The 21,375-nt window shown below is 42.1% G+C and overlaps 1 pseudogene; it reads right to left on the bottom strand.

Moving 5' to 3' along the window:
* Positions 1-17,907: 17,907 nt before the first annotated feature.
* On the bottom strand, positions 17,908-18,238 carry LOC123951105 (annotated as a pseudogene).
* Positions 18,239-21,375: the final 3,137 nt, after the last annotated feature.

The following is a 21,375-nucleotide window of genomic DNA, read 5'->3' as shown; positions in this document are numbered from 1 at the left end:
AGTGACCTTGGCCTTGGGAGTCAGACCTGGATCCCAGTGCTGGTTCCTTCCATTTCTCATCTGTGCGAACTCAGGTGAATCTTTGGCTTCCGGTAGCCCGAAGATGATGAGCAGCAGTATGGCCACCGTGGAAAAGTTGTTAACGCTCTCCCGGAAAGTTGAAGATTCGTGTACCTTCCAATCCATCCATTCCACTCCTGAGGCCTGCCCTAGACAAACCTAGACACGAGTGTTTTACAAGACACACGCACACATTGGAGGCAGCATGACTCCTAACAGCGAGGCAAGACACGGCCCCAGGCGCCCCTACCGGAGGGAGGACAGAGGCTTTGTGGACCATTCACACAATGTGGTCCAATACAGAACTGCCAATGAAGGCACTACAGGGGCCATTTATCTACACGGATAAATCTTAAGGTAAAAGAAAGTCCCAGAAGAATGTGTGGAGTATCTTATCATTTTTTTGAAGCTTCTCAAGGTGCAAATGACCCAAACTAAATGACCACAGAGCTTGTGGTAAAACTTTACAAAGTAAGTAGATCTAAAACCAGTTTAGGAGAGAGTGGTTGGTCGTTTTGGGACGGGGGTGCGGGGGAGGGGAGGGGTGGCCGGTGCCAACAATCCAGAAAAGCAACAGTTAAAAGCAGCTCAGTAAAACGGTATTTAGTAAGACTTTAGCAAAGTGAAAATGCGGAACTTGTTTTACCTTGATGATGATTGGCGGTGACAATGGGGGTTTTTCGATGGCAAAGGGGTGGGTTCAACGTGACTATTTCATACCATTTTAGGAAATGGGCTTCAATGTCTTTGATGATTATCAGAGACATTTACAAGAATAACATGTTTTTGCACTTATGTTCATGAAATGAGCTGGATCTAGTTTTGCTTACATGGCTTGCACAGTTTTGTCGGCTCGGGGCATTTTCAAGTTTGGTCTCCGTTGTATATTTTGCCTCAACGTGGGAGAACAAGACAAGGAGAGCAGGTGGCCAAGTGCAATGGTACTGATGATGTTCTGGCTCATAATTTGGATGGTAGGTTCACCGGTGTTGGCTTTATTTCTATAGCTCATTACTGACATGTATATTGCATAAATATATTTGTATTATCAAATATTCCATAATGTAGAAACAGAATAATGTGTGAGAATATTAAGCTATAGGATGATTTATATTTTTTAAATATTGTATTTATTTATTCATGAGAGGGCAAGAGAGAGGCAGAGGCGGAGGGAGAAGCAGGCTCTGCACAGAGCAGGGAGCCCAGTGCGGGACTTGATCTCAGGACCCTAGGATCACGACCTGACTGGAAGGCAGACGTTTAAACAACTAAGTCACCCAGGCATCCCTATAGGGTGATTTAGATGTCTCCTATAATCTTTTGATTATAGGCCTAGAAACTCTCAAATTTTTACTTCTTATAGAAAAGTTGCCAACCCCTGTTCAAGGAATGCCACGAGACCATCTGGTGTCCTAACAGCCTGTGTCTAAGGGGACACCCACATATGGGACAACATTAGCCTTTCTAGGACACCCTTTCTGCACATGCCAATGGAGGAAGTGGGAAATAGAATATCTCCTTCTTCCCAGAATCAGTTTGCCATAGCCCCTTGGGCCCCTACACGTTGGAGGCTTTGTCTCTTTTGGTTCTTTTTCCTGCTCAGGTGACTCCTCCCCCACTGGTTTTGCTTCCTAATAAAGGCCTAAAGGGGAGATGGTTCCCACGGCATCCACATTGTTATTGAGTACAGAGGGTCCTGCTTTTTCAACCAAGTCTGCGGTCCCTTATGCTCTGTGTGAGACATCCTCCAAAGAACGGGAAAGAGAGAACGGGAAAGAGAGCCCCAGAAAGACACAGCCAGAGAGGGAAGCACTCAGGAAGATGGCTGCTCTCAGAAGCGTCAGGTTGCAAAGCCGAGACGTCGAGTCTGAGGATTGGCTTGCTTCACAGCTTTCCCAGCCTTTCTAACACGCTCTTCTCGCCTGCTGAGCCCTACCCCACTGCTACTGGGCGCCATGTGTGGCTCGGTTCTGCCGAGGAGTGCGCCTCACGTGATGGAAAGAGCCGTGTGTCGAGAATGGACACAATGGTGGTGACACGCGGTCCTCGGGGGACAGCTCAGGTGCAGATTCGAGCTGATCGGCAGTGCCAGGTCTGAGCTACCCAACAATACGTGGACTGTGAAGCTTTCTCTCACTGTCTGGGAAGGAATTTCCGTCTGCTCTTGCTCCTGGCTGAGTGGCATCCAACCTGATCCTCTGGTTCTCCCACAGACAGTGTCCACTACCGAACTCTCTGTAAGAAGTCCCTTCCGTGGGCACCTGGGTGGCTTGATCAGTGAAGCGTCTGCCTTTGGCTCAGGTCATGATCTCAGGGTCCTGGGATCAAGCCCTGCAGAGGGCTCTCTGCTCAGCGGGGAGCCTACTTCTCCCTCTCCCTCTGCCGCTTCTCCTGCTTATGCTCTCTCTCTCTCTCTCAAATAAATAAGTAAAATCTTAAAAATTAGGATTTGCAAAGTCAGGGATGCATTTTGAAACTCTAGAGAAAACCGAAGAATGAAATTAAAACAAGGTGAGGTGTAACTTCCAAAGTCATAAAAAGGATAAAACTGTATAATTAAAAAATAATGATTTTAAAGAAGGCAAAAAGGAAAGATGGAACAAATAGAAGGCACGTAGTGACGTGCTAGATTTAAGCCAACATCTCACCCACTACGTCAGATACAAATGAACAGAATACACTAATAAAATGGGGGGGAAATTTTAGAATGGATTAAAAAAAAAACAGCTATATACTGTTTCCAAGAGGCACATCTAAACAAGGATACAGGTAAGGATCTGTTCTTGAGAACAGATTGGAAAAAGATATACCATGCAAATATTGCATTTAAAAATACACCTCCAGATAAGCCAATGGATAAGGAAGATACTACAATGGGAACTGGAAAATATTTTTAATTATTTTAATTATAATGAAAATATTGTGGAATGCAGCTAAAGCCAAGCTTAGAGGAAAATTTTAGTCTTAGATGCATACATAAGTTGAAAGTTAAAGCTGAGGGCATCTGGGTGGCTCAGTTGATTGGGCGACTGCCTCCGGCTCAGGTCATGATCCTTGAATCCCAGGACTGAATCCCACATCAGACTCCCTGCCCAGCAGGGAGTCTGCTTCTCCCGATGACCTCTCTCCTCTCATGCTCTCTGTCTCCCTAACAAATAAATAAGAAACATATTTTTAAAAAGTTAAAGCTGAATGCTTATAATGAATCATTTATCTCCAAAATAGCTCAAAACAGCAAGATAAACACAAAGCAGATGAAGGTCAATAATATAATGCATTAAGTAAAATAAAATACAATTAAATAAAAAAGATGTAATAGGGAAGGTCAATAAAGCAAAAAGCTAATTATTTAGAAAGACTAATACAATTAACAACATCCCCAAATCAATAAACGCTTCACAAGATTAACTGAGATTTTAAAAAGTCACAAATTAACAATATTAGGAATGAAAAAAGAAATATCTTCAGAGACCCTGTTAAAAAGATAATCAGGAATAATTGGAAAACATGCAAAAGAAAATAGTAAATTTAGATGCCTACCTCATACCATATACAAAAATTAATTAAAAATAAGATAAAGATCTAATGTAAGCTAAGACTATAAAACTCTTAGATGAAAATGTGTGTCAAATCCTTTCCACCTTGTATTAGGCAATAGGACACCAAAAGCACAAGAAACAAAAGAAAAAGACAAATTGGACTTTAACAAAATGAAAAACTTGAAAATATTTCTATACTTCAAAAAACATCATCGGGGCGCCTGGGTGGCTCAGTGGGTTGAGCCGCTGCCTTTGGCTCAGGTCATGATCTCAGGGTCCTGGGATCGAGTCCCACATCGGGCTCTCTGCTCAGCAGGGAGCCTGCTTCCCTCTCTCTCTCTCTCTCTGCCTGCCTCTCTGTGTACTTGTGATCTCTGTCAAATAAATAAATAAAATCTTTAAAAACAAAACAAAACAAAAAAAAAACATCATCAAAGGGGTGCCTGAGTGGCTCAGTGAAGCGTCTGACTCTTGATCTCAGCCCAGGTCTTGATCTCAGCATCGTGAGTTCAAATCCTGCGTTGGACTCCATGTTGGGTGTGGAACCTACTTAAAAAAAGAAAACGAGGGGGCGCCTGGGTGGCTCAGCGGGTTAAAGCCTCTGCATTCGGCTCAGGTCATGATCCCAGGGTCCTGGGATCGAGCCCCGCATCGGGCTCTCTGCTTGGCTGGGAGCCTGCTTCCTCCTCTCTCTCTCTCTGCCTGCCTCTCTGCCTACTTGTAATCTCTATCTGTCAAAAAAATAAATCTTTGAAAAAAAAAAAAAAAAAAAAAAAAAAAAAAAAAAAAAAAAAAAAAAAAAGAAAACGAGGACCCCTGAGTGGCGCAGTCAGTTGAGTGTCTGACTCTTGTTCTTGGTTCGGGACATGATCTCAGGGTCGTGAGATCAAGCCCCGTGTCCAGCTCGGAGCTCAGCGAGGAATCTGCTAAAGTTTCTCTCTCCTTCCTCTGCCTCTCCCTGTGCTTGCGCTCTCTTTCTCTCTCTCTCTAAAATAAATAAATAAATCTGTAAAAACAAAGCAAAACATCATCAACATTAAGAAAGGGGGAAAGCACCTGTAGAACAAAAACAAAAAATTTGCAAATCATGTATCTGATAAGGAACTTGTATCCAGAAGATATAAAGAACCCTTTAAAGTTAACAATAAAGGACAACACAATTTTCAAACAAGCAAAGGATCTAATAGACCTTTAAGAAAAAAATATGAAAAGATGAAATATGATCAATCATTAGTCATTAAAGAAATGCAAATCAAAACTACAATGAGATCACTTCATATTCACTGGAAAGGCTAGAGTCAAGAGGCAGATGATTATACATTTAGCAAAGATGTGGAGAAACTGGAACCTTCATATACTGTTGGTGGGAATGTAAAATGGTACAGTCATGTTGGAAAATGGTTGGGCAGTGCCTCAAAGTTGGACATAGAGTCACCGTATGACCTAGTAAGTTCAAACCTAGATATTTATCCAAGAGAATATATGTCCCCGTAATAACTTATAAAAGAATATTTAGAACAACATTATTTGTAACAGCCCAAAAGTGGAAACACAGGTGTCCATCAGCTGATGGACAACACAATGTAGTATGTCCACACAACGAACCATCATTTGGCAATAAAAATGAATGGTGTACTCTTACATACTACACCATGGACAGAACTTGAAAATATTATGCTAAGTGAAAGAAGGCAGCCACAAAGGCTACATACGCTATGATTCCATTTATATGAAATATCCAAAGAGACAGAAAATAGACTAAGTGGTTGCCAAGTCCTGTAGGAAGGAAGGAATGAGCATGACTGCTAATGGCTAGAGAGTTTCTTTGCGGGATAATTAAAATATTCTGGAATCAAATAGTGGTGAAGGTGGTGCAACTATGTGGATACACTAGAAACTACTGTCCTGAACTCCTACAAAATAAAAATAAAGAAGCAAGATGCATATATACAATGTAACAATAGCAATATTCTGCTAAGCTATAGACAAAATGGACAAATTGTAGAAAAATACAATCCCAAACTGCCACAACAAAAAAGGAATTAATAGTCTTATAGCTATTAAAGAAATTGAATACATAATTTTAAGACTTCACACAAAGAAAACTCCAAGGCCAGAGGGCTGCTTTGGTGTGTTTTACCAAACACATAAGAAAAAAGTGCCAATCCCACACAAACTCTTCCAGAAAAGAGAACAAGAGGGAACACTGCTTGATCAGGTCAGCATAACCTTGATACCAAACTCGATAAGACATTATGAGAAAGGAAAATTACAGGCCAATCTCACTCATTAACATAGACATAACACTCCCAAACAAAATATTAGCGAACTGAATCTTGCAACGTATAATGATCAAGGAGTGTTTACTCCAAGGTTGGTTTAACATTAGAAAATCAATTAACGAAATTCATCACATGAATGGAGTATGAGGAAAACTCGTGATCATTTTAATAGATATAGAAGCAGCATTTGATAAAACTCAATGTCCATTCATGATGTTAAACACACTTTTAGAAAACTCAGAATAGAAGGAAACTTTTAATCTGATCAAGGTCGCCTGTAACAACTTAGGGTAAATATCATATTTAATGATGAGATGTTGACAGCTTTCCCTTTGAGATCTGGTACAAAGCAATGATGCAAATTATTTCTACCTCTGCTGACTCTTGTACTGTAGGCCCTAAAAAGATCTAAATATAGGGGCGCCTGGGTGGCTCAGTGGGTTAAGGCCTCTGCCTTCGGCTCAGGTCATGATCCCAGGGTCCTGGGATTGAGCCCTGTATCAGGCTCTCTACTCCGCGGGGAGCCTGCTTCCTCCTCTCTCTCTGCCTGCCTCTCTGCCTAGTTGTGATTTCTGTCAAGTTAGTAAAATATTAAAAAAAAAAAAAAGATCTAAATGTAGAAAGCCAAGAAAAAAAAGACTAGAGTCATAAAGATTGGAAGGGAAGAAATGAAAGTATCACAGTTTGTGGATGAAATAACCATGTAAATGGGATATTCAAAGAATTTACAGATAAATTATTTGAATTAATTAGTTCAGCAAAGTTGCTAGACAAAATTCAGTAGAAATCTATATAAATCACATCTATAGGTCAACAGCAAACAGAAAATGAAAAATTTAAATATGTACTGTTTACAACAGAATAAAAATTCTTAGGACCTAGAAGCAAATATAACCCAAAAAATGGACAAGAGTTTTCTGAAGAAAATAAGAACAGTCTTGGGGGAAATGAAAATTTAACTAAATGGAGAGATATGTTCATTGGAAAAATAGTATTATAAAGTTGTCAGTTCTCCTCCAAATAAGCTGCATATTTAATGAAATTCTAATAAAATTTCCAAGTGTTTTTATGTATCTTGAAAAGCTGATTTCAAACTGTGTGTGGAAATGCAAAAGAACAAAAATAGCCAAGAGACTTAGGAAGAGAAAAAGGGGGGACACCTGGGTGGCTCAGTCAGTTAAGCATCTGCTTTTGGCTTAGGTCATGATCTTGGGTTCCTGGAATGGAGCCCTGTCTTGGGCTCCCTGTTCAGCAGGGAATCTGCTTCTCCCTCTCCCTCTGCCCTCCTGCCACTCGTGTTCTTTGTCTCTTTCTAAAGAAAAAAAGAAAGAAGAAGAAGAGAAAAAGATGGGAGAATTTGTTCTACCAGAAATCAAGAACTTTTAGAAAGATCACAATAATTAAGGTAGTATGGCATTCTGCAGTAATAGACAAACAAGAAAGGAACAAATAAAGAGCCCAGAAATAGACCCATGCATCGTTGGACATTAAATTTATGGCAAAGGTGCTATTGCAAAGAAGTGGGAAGAGGCAAGTATTCTCAATAGATGGACGGGGTCCACCAGATATACATGTAGAGAAAAAGAAGAGAAACTTGACCCCTACCTCACACCATGCACAAAAATGAATTCTAAAGGGATTTAGGCCTAAACATGGAAGACAACACAATATATCTTTGAGAAGATAACTGGGAATTTCTTCATGATCTGAAGGTAGGAAAGATTTCTTAAATAAGACACAAAGAGAAATTGTCATAAAGAAATGGACTGATAAATTGATTCAAAAATAGTAATTTCTACTCATCAAAAGAACCATTACAACAGTGAAAAATTGGAGTGCCTGACTGACTTAGCAGGTAGAGCCTGTGACTCTTGCTCTCAGGGCTGTGGGTTTGAGCCCCACACTGGGTGTGGAGGTTACTTAAAAATAAAATCTTAGGGGCGTCTGGGTGGCTCAGTGGTTTAAGCCGCTGCCTTCGGCTCAGGTCATGATCTCAGGGTCCTGGGATTGAGTCCTACGTCCGGCTCTCTGCTCTGAAGGGAGCCTGCTTCCCTCTCACTCTCTCTGCCTGCCTCTCTGCCTACTTGTGATCTCTGTCTGTCAAATAAATAAATAAAATCTTAAAAAAAAAAAAAGCTAATGGTTTGGCAAGCTTTTAAAAAAAATAAAATAAAATCTTAAATAAAAAGAACAGTGAAAAAGTTAAAGAGTGGGAAAATATAGTCACAGTATATTTAACAACCAGTGGACTTAATATCAAACTATATAGAAGAAAAAACTCTTGTAAATCAATAAGAAAAAACTGGAATACGGCTCGGGTCATGGTCTCGGGGTCCTGGGATTGAGCCTCGCGTCGGGCTCTCTGCTCCGTGGGGAGCCTGCTTCCTCCTCTCTCTCTGCCTGCCTCTCTGCCTACTTGTGATCTCTCTCTCTGTCAAATAAATAAATAAAATCTTTAAAAAAAAAAAAAGAAAAGGTGCTCGGCCTCATTAGTAATCAGGGAAATGCAAATTGAAACCACAGGGAGATGCTTGAACACACACTCACTGGAGATTTTCCTTGTTATCAACACACCACAGCTTTATCAAGGGAATTCAGCCCTGAGTTAATTCCCAGGAAGGATCAAAAGGGACAAAAGTGTAAATCCTGCCTTCACAGAGTTTGCAGTTTTTTTGAGGAGAGAAAAGGACATTTGGTGAATAATTGCCATGTTCCCACAATGCAAAAATGACAGTCTAGTTCCTAAAGGAAAACCCCTCTTTTTGAAGGGGTTGACCTCATTGTAGAATCTAGACATTCCCACTGTACACACAAACACAAACACAGACGAGACACAAACATATGAGACAAAAAACCACACAATAGTTATTTACAAAAAACAAAAACAAAAACAAAACACAAAAAACCCAACTATCAAAATGGTAGCCAGTGGGAAGAGGTGTGAGTGAGTGAGTGAGTGTGTAAGGGGTCACACTTACACCCTGCTTCTGGGCATGTAAACTATCACAGCCCTTCTGAGGGACAATTCAGCTTGATGAATGAGAAATCAGGAAGTACAAATCTTTTGACTTAAGAATTCTACTTCCAAGAGCACCTGGGTGGCTCATTCGGCTAAGTGTCTGCCTTCTTCTTAGGTCATGATCTCAGGGTCTTTGGATCCAGCCCCACCGCCCCAGATCAGGCTCCGTGCTTAGTCGGGGGTGGGGAGGGCTCTGTTTCTCCCTCTCCCTTTGCTCCTCCCTCTCCCCCTGCTTGTACACACACTCTCTCCCTCTCCCTCTCTCTCAAATAGATAAATAAAATCTTAAAAAAACAAACAAACAAACAAAAAAAAAAACCAAGGAATTCTACTTCCAGAACTGTCCCTCAGCAAAATCACAGGACAAGTGTCTACAGATGCATGTAAAGAATGGGATTTAGACTAGGGTCTAAACTATGATATGCCCATACTCTATGTGGTTATCGGAGTACAGTTCTAGGTAAATATTTAATGATATGGAAAAATGCTTATGACTTATTAAATGACAAAAGCCATTTGCAAAAGAGTAGACATTATACGAACCCAAGTTTATCTTGTGTATGTTCATGTAGGAAATAAATATATTAAAATGAGATCATGCTGGGGTACCTAGGTGGCTCAGTCATTAAGCATCTGCCTTCGGCTCAGGTCATGATCCCAGGGTCCTGGGATCGAGCCCTGCATCGGGCTCCCTGCTTGCTGGAAAGTCTGCTTCTCTCTCTCCCACTCCCCCTGCTTGTGTTCCCTCTCTTGCTGTTTCTCTGTCAAGTCAAGAAATTAAATCTTAAAGAAAGAAAATAAAATGAGATCATGCTTACTGTAATAGCTCCCTATGGTTGCATAACAAATTAGCACGAACAAGCAGCTCAGAACACCACACATCTCCGATTTCAGGCTCCATGATCAGGAGTCCAGGCTTGGGTTATCTGAGTCCTCTGCTCAGGGTCTAATAAAGCTGACGTCAAAATGTCGGCTAGGCTGCATTCCTTTCTGCAGCCAGGTCCTCTTCCAAGTTCACATAGTCATTGGCAGAGTTCAGTTCCTTGTGGCTGTAGGACTAACGACCCCGCTCCTGACCCTGGGGGCTGCCCTTTCCCGCCTCGTGTCCTGCCCCATAGCCCTCTCCAGCAACATGGAAGTTTCTTCCCCAAGGTCAACGGGATAGCATCTGATGCAGCTTTAAATCTCTCTGATTTCCTTTCTCTGACTTGTAGACCCAGGTTGACAGGGTTCATGTGGTTAGGTCACATTCTTCCGCACCCCTATTCTCTCGCTCTCTTCACATAAATAAATAAACCTTTAAAAAAAAGAAAGAAAGAAACACAAATATGTTTGGTCTCATCCCGAAGTTGTGGTTTGAAAATAATGGATACTTGGTGTTCCTCCCTTTAAGAGACAGAGCCTAATTCCTCTTCCCCCTTGTATGTGGACGGCACTTCGTGACTCACTTCTAGTGACTAAAGGGAAAAGGATTGTGTGGGGTTCCTGAGACTAGGTCATAAAAGGCACAGTGACCTCCTCCTCATTTTCTCTTGGGTCGCTCGTTCTGAGGGAGCCAACTGCCATCTTGAGAAGACCTCCGGGAAGCCTGTGGAGAGGCCTGTGTGGTGAGCACCTGAGGTCTCCAGCCAGCAGCCCCCCAGCAAGTTATTCTCGAAGCAGCATGTCCAGCCCCAGTCAAGCCTTCCTGAGACCCGAGCAGCACCGACAAGCTGACTTCCAGCATCCTGAGAGATCCTGAGCCCCAACCACCGGATGGCCAGGGGCGATTTTAAAATGTTATTGTAATCTGGTGAACTTTGGGGCAATCTGTTGTGAAGCAGCGGGTCATTTATACGCCTTATGACCCCGGCGGCAATGTGGATCTCTTCCCCTAAGTATTTTCTGGTTCTTAGGTAATGGAGGTAGGCCTGGCGGCTGAGAACACAGGCTTTAGGAGACGTACAGGGCTCACCACACACGCCCTAGGCCACCGAGCTGTCTCTCCTTGGGCAAGGGCTCGAATTCTCAGTTTCTGTCTTCTTTGCAAAATGGAAATGTGACTCATTCTGCCGAGCATGTGGCTCTGGGCGGGGAATTCAGCGACGGAATATCCCATGATAACGTTATTTCACTGTCATCTCCGCCTCGCCTCCGCCTCCGTACCTCTGAGAGCAGAGAGACTGGCTTCCCTCCCCACTCGTTGTTGTTGGATCCGTCCCCCAGGCTCCGGGCCTCCAAATCCGGGTCCCAGCTCTCCTGCTCTTTGGACAGCGCGTCTGCTCTGTGAGGCAGTTGGCCAACACGAACATCCCTGCGGCCGGGTCCGCCTCTCTGGTCAGGGGCTGGAGTCTTCGGGCTGCTGCTCCGGGAGACCCTCGGCAGCCTCTGCTGGGACTGCCACCCTCCTTAGCCAAGCTGTCTCTGCGGGCAAAACCCACCCCAGCTCTGCCCCCCTGGGCGCCATCTTCAGTTGCCTCTTGAGCACCTGAGCCATGCTGATCACTGGGCAGGTCGAAAACTTCCGTCCTCTGAGAGGAGAAAAGCAAGGGCATGTCCATGGAGATAGGGGTACAGGGCCACAGGAGCCCAAGGGCTGTGGGAACCCAGAGTTGGGAGCTCCAAACAGCCTGAGGCGAGGAGGGGAGGGGAGGCAAGGGCGGTGTGTATGGAACGTGTGAGGAGTGCAGGCAAGAGTGATGAGCTTCTCTCCTTCCCTCCTGTCTGACCCCAAAGCAGACACTCTGCCATATACCCAAGGTCTTACTCTTATTCTCACCCCTGGAGCTTCTTTACCTAATGAGGTGACCCAAAACTATTCCTGAGGGATCTGAGCTCTTAGGGATGTTGCTTATGTTGGATTTCCTTCGTCTTCCATTTACTTTACCGTTAGACATAGCCATGCCAGGAAGAGCCCCTGAGGACTGCCAGCCCTTCATGGTGTGGCTTTAACGACATCTCCTTTTGGAAGTTAGGGTCGGTCATGCTATTTAACATTCTTATTTGTTCAGTGGAGCCCCAAAGGGGCCAAGGAAGGGTCTCAAATTCTAACTTTTTAAAAGATTTTATTTATTTATTTATTTATTAGAAACAGAGAGAGAGAGAGAGAGAGAGAGGAGAAGGGGCAGAGGGAGAGGGAGAAGCAGGCTCCCCACTGAGCAGGGAGCAGGGCTTGATCCCAGAACCCTGAGATCATGACCTGAGCCAAAGGCAGATGCTTAACAGACTGAGCCACCCGGGTGCCCCTCAAATTCTAATTTAATTTAAATTAACTAAATTTTTTCAGAGAAGAATTACCTTGAGTAACCCAGACTACTTAAATAATAGAGCCCCAAATTGTGGGGGTATACAGGCAAATGTCTTGGGGGCACCTAGGTTGTTCAGTAGATTGAGAGTCTGACTCTTAATTTTGGCTCAGGTTGTGATCTTGGGGTTGTGGGATCGAGCCCCGCATGGGGCTCTGTACTCAGTGGGGAGTCTACTTGGGGGATTCTCTCTTTCCTTCTCCCTCTGGCCTTCCCCCCTACATGATCTCTCCCTACCATAATAAGTAAATCTTTGAAAAAATGTCTTGGGAGTTGGTCATTAGTTGTATAGTGAGAGGGGTGATTACCCTTCAACCCCCAAACCCAAGTATTCTGCCTAAGAGGGAAAAACAGCGTCATGTATTGATTCAGGACATACACAATTCTACAATACACTGTATTGTGTAGAACACAAATCCAATTTTGTGAGATGTTGTCTCGTATCTGGTGGGGTTACAGTCTTTGTCCGGCTATTTCATTGTTCTAAAAGACCAGCTACTTTGGAGTGATCAGGTACATGGTAAAACCCATGAGTCCCATGGCTATTATTAGCCCATTGAATTACTTTTCTTTATGCTGTGACATAAGTTCCTTTTTCTTTTTGAAATACATTTCTTGGTCAGTAACAATGTTGAGGGACAGTCTATAGATCGTGCTCCCAACAAAGACATGGCAGATAGGGAAGGAAAATTCATTTGCAGAATAATGTCTACCCCAATAAGGAAAAATCACTGCCACCCCCATGGTGAAGGAGGTCCAATGCAGTCAACCTCCACCAGGGAGCAGATTGGTCTCCCATGTTATGGTGCCATATTGAGGGCACTTGGTAGTGATACGTTGCAGGATCAGTTTTGGAACGGTCAATTCCATGCTGTTGAGCCAATGTATAACCTCCATCCTGCCACTATTCCACTTTGTCAATGAGTAAGTACTGGTTGGGGAGATTGATTATTGAAAACTTCTTCTGCAAAGTGTGGCCTTGTGGGGATGATTCCCATGAAACACAAATATCTCAGCATTCAGTGTCCATTTTTTTAAATTAAATATAATGTATTATTTGTTTCAGGGGTGCAGATCCGTGATTCAACAGTCTTACACAAGTCACAGCGCTCACCATAGCACATACCCTCCCCAGTGTCCATAACCCAGCCACCCTATCCCTCCCTTCTCCCCCCCAACAACCCTCAGTTTGTTTCCTGAGATTAAGAGTCTCTTATGGTTTGTCTCCCTCTCTGGTTTTGTTTTGTTTCACTTTTCCCTCCCTTCCCCTATGATCTTCTGTCTTGTTTCTCAAATTCCACATATCAGTGAAATCATAGGATAATTGTCTTTCTCTGATTGACTTATTTTATTTAGCATAATACCTTCTAGTTCCATCCACATTGGTGCAAATGGCAAGATTTCATTTTTGATGGCTGTGTAATATTCCATTGTATATATACACACCACATCTTCTTTATCTATTCATCTGTTGATGGACATCTAGGCTCTTTCCATTGTTTGACTATTGTGGACATTTCTGCTATAAACATTGGGGTGTATGTGCCTCTTCAGATCACTACATTTGTATCTTTGGGGTAAATGCCCAGTAGTGCGATTGTTGGGTCTTAGGGTAGCTCTATTTTCAACTTTTTGAGAAAGTGCCATACTGTTTTCCAGAGTGGCTGCACCAGCTTGCATTCCCACCAACAGTGTAGGAGGGTTCCCCTTTCTCTGCATCCTTGCCAACCTCTGTTGTTTCCTGACTTGTTAGTTGTAGCCATTCTGACTGGTGTGAGGTGATATCTCATTGAGGTTTTGATTTGTATTTCCCTGATGCCGAGGGATGTGGAGCACTTTTTCATCTGGATGTCTTCTTTAAAGAAATGTCTGTTCATGTCTTCTGCCCATTTCTTGATTGGATTATTTGTTCTTTAAGTGTTAAGTTTGATAAGTTCTTTATAGATTTTGGATACTAGCCATTTATCTGATATGTCATTTGCAAATATCTTCTCCCATTCTGTTGGTTGTCTTTTGGTTTTGTTGACTGTTTCCTTTGCTCTGCAAAAGCTTTGGATCTTGATGAAGTCCCAATAGTTCATTTTTGCCCTTGCTTCCCTGGCCTTTGGTGATGTTTCTAGGAAGAAGTTGCTGCAGCTGAGGTTGAAGAGGTTGCTGCCCGTGTTGTCCTCAAGGATTTTGATGGATTCCTGTCTCACACTGAGGTCTTTCATCCATTTTGAGTCTATTTTTGTGTGTGGTGAAAGGAAATGGTCCGGTTTCATTCTTCTGCATGTGGCTGTCCAATTTTCCCAGCACCATTTATTGAAAAGACTCTCTTTTTTCCGTTGGACATTCTTTCCTGCTTTGTCGAAGATTAGTTGGCCATAGAGTTGAGGGTCGATTTCTGGGCTCTCTATTCTGTTCCATTGATCTATGTGTCTGTTTTTGTGCCAGTACCATGCTGTCTTGATGATGACAGCTTTGTAATAAAGCCTGAAGTCCGGAATTGTGATGCCACCAACTTTGCTTTTCTTTTTCAACATTCCTCTAGCTATTCAGGGTCTTTTTTGGTTCCATATAAATTTTAGGGTTATTTATTCCATTTCTTTGAAAAAAGTTGTTGGTATTTTGATAGGGATTGTATTAAATGTGTTAGATTGAGTTAGGTAGCATAGACATTTTCACAATATTTATTCTTCCAACCCATGAGCATGGAGCATTTTTCCATTTCTTTGTGTCTTCCTCAATTTCTTTCAAGAGTATTCTATAGGTTTCTGAGTACAGATTCCTTGCCTCTTTGGTTAGATTTATTCCTAAGTATCTCATGGTTTTGGGTGCCATTGTAAATGGGATTTACATTTATTTCTTAATTTCTTAAAATCTTAATTTCTCTTTCTTCTGTCTTGCTGTTGGTGTATAGAAATGCAACTGATTACTGTGCATTGATGTTATATCCTGACACTTTACTGAACTTCTGTATGAGTTCTAGCATTTTGGAGTAGAGTCTTTTTTGGGTTTTCCACATAAAGTATCATATCATTTGCAAAGAGTGAGAATTTGACTTCTTCTTTGCCAATTCGGATGCCTTTTATTTCTTTTTGTTGCCTGATTGCTGTGGCTAGGATTCAAGGCCCATTCTACCTCTTTCCCTAACCTCTTTGTTATCACTTTTTAAATCTTATCATTTCCAAATTCCTGACCACTGACTTTAGCGATCATCCACAAATCAGGAGAGAGTCTTGTCTCACATGATCTTTCCTCTGGGCAAAGAGGACCCCGCAATGATGTGCTGCCTGGAGTTCTGTGCTTTGGGAGGACTTCCCCCCTCCACTGTCCTTCAGGGCACCACTGAATAGGGCTATACCTGCACAGCTGGTGGGAGCTTGTCATTCAGAGGCATCTGAGCACCAGATTTCAAGCAATGCTTTCCTTCTCAGTCATCGGGTCATAGGGCGGTTGAGCGGGGGAGTATGCTAAGGGCAAGCACACTGGGGAGCCACCTGCTCAGGAAGATTACTTGTGTCTCCAAGACTTGCACATGAGCCTGATCCCATCTATTTGAAACTGGAATGGTCAGAAAGCCTCCCCTTTGTAGTCTCGTACCCCATAGATGTTCAAGCAGAGCCAAAGCCGTTTCTCAAGAAAATACTTACCTGCAGAAGAGGGTGTAGCATTTCTCTAAATTTGCCACAGACACACTGAGTACCACCGACTCCACTGGATTGTAAGGGCCAAGGGCCCCAAGGGATGTTGAGATGGTCTGGACCCTGGTTCTAAATCATGGCCCAGAGCAGGAGAGTTGACATAGTTTTGAGGCATGGTGCTAAAGATATGTTCATGTCCTTGTTACAAGTAAGCTCTGTTTGGATCTTTCTAGGGTCAGTAAAATGTTCCGGAATTAGAAAAATGAATGCCTGGGATGCCTGGGTGCCTCAGCTGGTCCCTGCCTTCAACTCGGGTCATGATCTCAGGATCCTGGGATTGAGTCTCACATCAGGCGTCCTGCTCCGCGGGGAGCCTGCTTCTCCCTCTGCCTCTGCCTACTGCTCTGCCTGCTTGTGCGCTCTCTCTCTCTGACAAATAAATAATTAAAATATTAAAAAAGTAAAGAAAAGAAAAGAAAAACGAATTGCTGGGGCCCCTGGGTGGCTCAGGGGTTAAGCGTCTCCCTTTGGCTCCGGTCATGATCTCAGGGTTCTGGGATCGAGCCCCTCATTGGCTCCCTGCTTGGCCCTCATTGGCTCCCCCTGCTTGTGTTACCTCTCTCGCCCTGTCTCTCTGTCAAATAAATTAATAAATAATGTTTTAAAAAAAATAGAAAAACGAACTGCACAACTTGGGAATATACAAAAAATTACTGAGTTTTATGCTCTAAATGTGTGGACTTTATGATATGCCAGTCATACATTGATTTAAAGGAAAACTTCTGGCATTCACCATTTCTTTGCCATATCAATAACTGAATACAAAGCACTAGGGTTTATGATAATCTGTACCAGTAAAGAAAGGATACATGGACGATCTGTATTCAAGTTCAACGTCTTGTTTTGTTTTGTTTTTGTAAGAGTAAAAGAAAATTTTTAAAGGGCGCCTGGGTGGCTCAGTCAGTTAAGCATCTCCCTTTAGCTCAGATCATGATCACAGGGTCCTGGGATTGAGCCCCACAATGAGCCTTGCATCAGACTCCCTGCTCAGCGGGGAGCCTGCTTCTCCCTTTCCATCTCTCCACTCTCATGCTTCCTCTCACTCACTTTTTCTCTCAAATAAATAAATAAATAAATAAATAATCTTTAAAAAAATTTTTTTAAATAATCCCTACACCCAACATGGGGCTGAAACTTACAACCCCGAGATCAAGAGTTATGTGCTCTTCCACTCTTAATAAGAGGGTCTAAATTCACATGTTCTTAAACTTCCCAGCCCTTACGAATCAGTGGTCTTGTCTACAGGCTAAACATGTGAAATACATGAAGCTATGACAGGCTTTGATTACATCTCTGATGTCTCTGATGTCTTTGATGGCGGTATTAATCTTCGAGGTTCACCAGGAACGCAGGATGGCTTTTAAAAAAATTTACAGTCACCATGATGCACATTACATCTACAGGATTTATTTATCTTATAACCAGAAGTTTATACCTTTTGACTACCTTCACCCATTTCAGCCACCCCCTCCCGCTCTCGACGTCTGGCAATCACCAATCTGCTGTGAGTTCAGGTTTTTTGGGGGTTTTTGTTTTGTTTTGTTTATGAGCTCAGTTATTTTTGTGGGTTTGTTTGGGGGTTTTTGTTTTTGTTTTCATTTTTAGATTTCACATTTAAGTGGGATCACCCAGTGTCTTTCTCTGTCTGATTTATTTCATTTAGTGTAATGCCCTCAGGTTCCATTCTTATTGTCCCAAATGTCGGGATTTCTTTTTAATGACTGGATAACATTCCATTCTGTCTATCTATCCTAGTTCCTTTATCCATTCATGCACCAACAGACACTCAGGTTGTTTCCATGTCTTAGCTATTGTAAATAATGCTCCAGTGAACAAGGGGGTGAAGGTACCTTTTTTATTACTGTTATGTTCAGTTAGCCACCGTGTAGTACAGGACATCATTCGTTTTTGATGTGCTGTTCAACGATTCACTAGTTGTTTATAACCCCCAGCTCTCATCACATGTGCCCTCCTTAATACCCATCCGAAGGTAGCTTTTTTCCCCCCACACCTTTATTTATTTACTTTTCTTTAAGTTTAAATCCTTGAGGGGTACTGTATCATACAGTTTCTATGGCCAATGGCTTTAGGAGGAGGTTTGCTTTGGAATTTGGCATGAACCATGCCACGGTGTCCAAGAGGATGAGTTGCTTTTCCCCAGATTACTCTGGTTTTGTTTGGTTTGCCACCAGGCGTCACTGTGTTGTTCTTTGCTTTGTACACATAAGTACAACTCGCCTAGATAGAATTCGGTTTCATCTCGAGCATAATCACCTTCAATTTCAAGAAGAGCTGTGTACTGCCTCTGGCCCCAGAGACCCCGCTTCTAGCCAGCAAAAAAGGGCTTGGACCCCAGCCTTCCAGACATGATTTGGTGCATTAGGAGTCCTGCTTCCGGCAGGTGGGCAAAGTACATCTATGACTCGGAGAAGGCCCAGGAAGCAACACCGATTACAGGAGCGCTCATTCTCCAGGCGCCTGGGGACCAGCACTATCAGTCCCACGTCTCCTCAATCGTGTCCTCCCTGTTGCTGGAATCCATAGAGATCACTGGCTGGCTTAGCCTCGGAGCCGCACCAGTGGCCGTCCAAGACATACGGTTGAGCTCACCACACTTAATTGCTGAAGGTATCACTACTAAGATAGTGATTTCATTTCCTTCAGGTAAATGCCCAGAAGTGGAATTACTGGATAATATAGTAATTCCACGTTAAAAATTGTTTTTGAGGAAACTCCATGCTGTTCTTCATAGTGACTGCTCCAATTTTCCTTCCCACCAACAGAGCGTGAAGTTTCCCTTTTCTCCACAGCCTTGCCAACACATGTTATTTCTTGTTTTTTGTTTGTTTGTTTTGAACAACAGGCATGGATGATATCTCATTGTGGTTTTGAGTTTCATTTCTCTGATGTTAGCAATATTGAGCTCCTCCTTATAGATCTTTTGCCTATATGTATGCCTTTTTTATGAAAAAGACCTATTCAGACAACGCTTGGTATGATTTCAGTCTTTTAAAATTTATTAAAACTTGTTTTGTGCTCTGATGTATTGTTCCTACTGAAGAATATTCTGTGTGCACTTAAGAAAATGGTGTATTGTGCGGTTGGGTGGATGTTCCGTACATGTCTTCTAGGTTCAGTCAGTCCAAGGTATTATCTAAGTCCTTTATTTACTTGTTTATCTTCTATCTGGCTGTTCTATCCATTTTTGAAAGTGGAATTTTGGTCTACTTTGTTTTGAAGCTATTTCTGCCTTCAATTCTGTTAATGTTCCCTTCATATATTTAGAAGTATTAATGCTTGGTACATATATATTCACAATTGTTATATCTTGTTTTGTCCTTTATTAATATATAATGTCCTTCTTTGTCTTTTGTAAACTTTTTTGATTTAAAGTTTATTAGTCTGACAGTAGTATAGCCACTCTGCTCTATTTGGGCCACTATTGGCAAGGAATATCTTTTTCTGTCTTTTCTCATCCCTTTTAATTTATTTTTAGCAATCTCTGCACCCAGCGTGGGGCTCAAACTTATGGCCCTGAGAGCAAGAGTCACATGCTCTCCCAACTGAGCCAGCCAGGCACTCCCAACTTTTCATTTTCAAACTATATATGTCTTTAAATGTAGGGTCTCTTGTAGACAGCGTATGGTTAGATCCTGCTTGTTTTTCAGCTTTACTAAGGAATAATTGACAAATGGAATTGTAAGGTATTTAAAGGGTGGATTGTGGGGCGCCTGGGTGGCTCAGTGGTTTAAGCCGCTGCCTTCGGCTCGGGTCATGATCTCAGGGTCCTGGGATCGAGTCCCGCGTCGGGCTCTCTGCTCTGAAGGGAGCCTGCTTCCCTCTCACTCTCTCTGCCTGCCTCCCTGCCTACTTGTGATCTCTCTCTGTCAAATAAATAAATAAAATCTTTAAAAAAAATAAAATAAAATAAAGGATGGATTGTGAGGATCTGCTGTACATACACACTATGAAGATTCCTCCCATCTAGGTAATTAACATATCCATTGCCTCACATATTTATGAGTTTGTGTGTGTGTATGCATGAACATTTAAGCTCTACTCTCTTTGCAGATTTACATATGAAGCACAGTGCTATCAACCCTAGTCCCCATGTTATTCATTAGATCCTCGACCTTATTCATCCTACCACTGAAACTTTTTTTTTAACCACTTTGGAAGTCCATGTCTTTTGATTGGCAAGTTGAATCCATTTACATTTAGAGTAATTAATTATATGAAAGAACTTACTATTGCTATTTTGTGATCGTTTTTCCGTATGCCTTATAGTTTTTTGTCCATTATTTCCCCCATGACTACCTTCCTTTTCATTCTTGCAGTGATATATTTGATTCCCTTCGCCTTTATTTTTGTGTATACTCTGTAACTGTTTGCTTTGTGCTTAATATGGGGATTGGATATAACATCCTAAAGTTATAGCAATATTTTTTAAGTTTTTTTTTTTACTTAGAGAGAGAGAGAGTGAGAGAACACAAGCACAGGGAGGGGCAAAGGGAGAGGGAGAATCTCAAGCAGACGCCACAATGAGCACAGAGCCCAAGGTGGGGCTTGATCTCATGACCCTGAGATTAGGACCTGAGCTGAAATCAAGAGTCAGATGCCCAACTGAATGAGACACCCAGGCACCCCTAAAGTTATAGCAATTTACTTTAAACATATAACTTCAGAGCACCTGTGTGGCTCAGTTGGTTAAGCATCTGCCTTTGGTTCAGGTCATGATCCCAAGGTGCTGAGATCAAGTCTGGCTTCAGGCTCCCGACTCAGTAGGGAGTCTACTTCTCCCTCAACCTCTCCCCCCTGCTTGTGCTCTCTCTCTCTCTCTCTCTCAAATAAATAAATAAACTTTTTAAAAAAGTAAATAAACTCATACAACTTTGCTTCAGTTGAATACAAAACCTTTTCTTCTTTGCGGGTCAACTCCCTTCTACTTTATGTCACAAATCACATCTTTAAATATTGTGTATCCATTAACATAGATTTATGATTATTTTAATGCTTTTGTCACCAAAATTACAGTATTACTGGTTTTTATATGTGTCCATTTATTTACCTTTACTGGAGATCTTTATATTTTCATATAGTTTTGAGCCCCTGTCTGGCATCCGTTCAATTCATTTTGAAGGATTCCCTTTAACACTTCTGTGGAGCACGGCTAGTATCCACAAACTTCCTCAACTTGTGTTTATCTGAAGTGTCTTAATTTTTCTCTCTCTTTTTTTTTTTAAGGACAGCTCTGCTGCGTATAGAATTCTTCACTGATAGGGTTTTTTTGTCTTGTCTTGTCTTCTAACAGTTAAAATATGCCACCCTACTTCTTTTTGGCCAGAAAAGTTTCTGCTGAAAATTCCGTTGATCATCTTGAGGTTCCTTTGACATAATGAGTTGATTTATTCTTGCTTGTTTAAAGATTCCTTCTGTCTTTGACAGTCTGGTTTTGATGTGTCTCAGTGTGGTTTTCTTTAGGTTCCTCTCAGATGGAGCTTGCTA

Source organism: Meles meles, chromosome 9 (assembly GCF_922984935.1).
Source record: "Meles meles chromosome 9, mMelMel3.1 paternal haplotype, whole genome shotgun sequence".
Lineage (NCBI taxonomy): Eukaryota > Metazoa > Chordata > Mammalia > Carnivora > Mustelidae > Meles > Meles meles.
Note: the sequence above shows the minus strand (reverse complement) of the source record. Positions and strands in the feature narration are given on the sequence as shown.